General features: G+C 31.8%; 1 non-coding gene across 1 annotated transcript; it reads left to right on the top strand.

Annotated features, from left to right (window-relative positions):
* Window positions 1–496: 496 nt before the first annotated feature.
* LOC112787030 (small nucleolar RNA R71) lies at window positions 497–604 on the top strand. Its single transcript, XR_003194468.1, has one exon. It is a non-coding gene; the product is annotated as a small nucleolar RNA R71 (small nucleolar RNA).
* Window positions 605–2,449: the final 1,845 nt, after the last annotated feature.

Here is a 2,449-nt window from a genome sequence, read left to right as displayed (position 1 = left end):
TGTATCTTCCACCATTATTAATGCCTTGTTGAGGCTTTTGTTGATCCTTCCATGAGAGATTTGGATGATTTCTCCATGATGGATTATAGGTGTTTCCATAAGGTTCACCTAAGTAATTTACCTCTGCCATTGCAGGGTTCTCAGGATCATAAGCTTCTTCTTCAGAAGATGCCTCTTGAGTACTGTTGGATGCAGCTTGCATTCCATTCAGACTCTGAGAAATCATATTGACTTACTGAGTCAATATTTTATTCTGAGCCAATATGGCATTCAGAGTATCAATTTCAAGAACTTCCTTCTTCATAGGCGTCCCATTACTCACAGGATTCCTCTCAGAAGTGTACATGAACTGGTTATTAGCAACCATGTCAATGAGTTCTTGAGCTTCTGAAGGCATTTTCTTTAGGTGAATGGATCCACCTGCAGAAGTATCCAATGACATTTTAGCTAATTCAGATAGACCATCATAGAATATATCCAGGATGGTCCATTTTGAAAGCATGTCAGAAGGACACTTTTTGGTCAGTCCTTTGTATCTCTCCCAAGCTTCATAGAGGGATTCACCTTCTTTCTGTCTGAAGGTTTAAACATCCACTCTAAGCTTGCTCAGCTTTTGAGGAGGGAAGAACTTGGCTAAGAAAGCCTTGACCAGCTTATCCCAAGAGTTCAGGCTATCTTTGGGTTGAGAGTCCAACCACACTCTAGCTCTGTCTCTTACAGCAAAGGGGAAAAGCATGAGCCTGTAGACTTCAGGATCTACTCCATTAGTCTTAACTGTATCACATATCTGCAAGAATTCAGTTAAGAACTGAAAAGGATCTTCAGATGGAAGTCTATGAAACTTGCAGTTCTGCTGCATCAGAGAAACTAATTGAGGTTTCAGCTCAAAATTGTTTGCTCCAATGGCAGGAATGGAGATGCTTCTTCCATGTAAATTGGAATTAGGTGCAGTAAAGTCACCAAATATCCTCCTTGCATTATTATTATTTTCGGCTGCCATCTCCTCTTCCTGTTCGAAAATTTCTGAAAGGTGCTTGCTGGATTGTTGTAATTTAGCTTCTTTTAGTTTCCTCTTCAGAGTCCTTTCAGGTTCTGGATCTGCTTCAACAAGAATGTTCTTGTCCTTGCTCCTGCTCATATGAAAAAGAGGGACAGAAAAATAATAATAATAGGGGTCCTTTTTACCACAGTATAGAAGTTCCCTTTGTTAGTAGAAGAAAAGGATGTAATGTAAAGAAAGAAACACAAGGGTGAGGAGAGCAGAGATGTGAGATGAGAGAGAAAAGGAATTTTCGAAAATTATTTTTGAAAAAGAGTTAGTGATTTTCGAAAATAGTTTTTGAAAAAGGTTAGTAATTTTCAAAAATTAAAATCAAAAATTAAAATAATTAGTTAATTAAAAAGAATTTTTGAAAAAGAGGGAGATATTTTCGAAAATTAGAGAGAGAGGGAGTTAGTTAGGTAGTTTTGAAAAAGATAAGAAACAAACAAAAAGTTAATTAGTTAGTTGAAACAAATTTGAAAATCAATTTTGAAAAGATAAGAAGATAAGAAGTTAGAAAAGATATTTTAAAATCAAAATTTTTTTTTGAAAAAGATATGATTTTGAAAAAGATAAGATAAAAAGATATTTTTGAAAAGATATGATTGAAATTAGTTTTGAAAAAGATTTGATTTTTAAAATCACAATTAATGACTTGATTCACAAGAAATCACAAGATATGATTCTAGAACTTAAAGTTTGAATCTTTCTTAACAAGCAAGTAACAAACTTGAAATTTTTGAATCAAAACATTAATTGATGATGTTATTTTCGAAAATTAGGAGATAAAAATAAGAAAAAGATTTTTGAAAAATATTTTTAAAATTTTCGAAAATAACTAAGAAAAATGAAAAAGATTTGATTTTTGAAAAAGATTTTGAAAAAGATAAGATTTTTAAATTGAAAATTTGATTTGACTCATGAAAAACAATTGAATTTTAAAAATTTTTGAAAAAGTCAATCCAAATTTTCAAAATTTATGAGAGAAAAAAAGGAAAGATATTTTTTTGATTTTTGAATTTTTAATGATGAAAGAGAAAAAACATGAAAATAGTGCAATGCAAGAAAATTTTGGATCAAAACAATGAATGCATGCAAGAATGCTATGAATGTCAAGATGAACACCAAGAACACTTTGAATGTCAAGATGAACACCAAGAACATATTTTTAAAAATTTTTAATGCAAAGAAAACATGCAAGACACCAAACTTAGAATTCTTTGATGCTTAGACCCTATGGATGTAAGAATGCATATGAAAAACACCATACAACACAAAACAAGAAAACATCAAGATCAAACAAGAAGACTTACCAAGAACAACTTGAAGATCATGAAGAACACTATGAATGCATGAATTTTTCGAAAAATGAAAGATGAACATGCAATTGACACCAAACTTAAAATC

This window comes from Arachis hypogaea, chromosome 20 (assembly GCF_003086295.3).
Source record: "Arachis hypogaea cultivar Tifrunner chromosome 20, arahy.Tifrunner.gnm2.J5K5, whole genome shotgun sequence".
NCBI classification, from domain to species: domain Eukaryota; kingdom Viridiplantae; phylum Streptophyta; class Magnoliopsida; order Fabales; family Fabaceae; genus Arachis; species Arachis hypogaea.
Note: the sequence above shows the minus strand (reverse complement) of the source record. Positions and strands in the feature narration are given on the sequence as shown.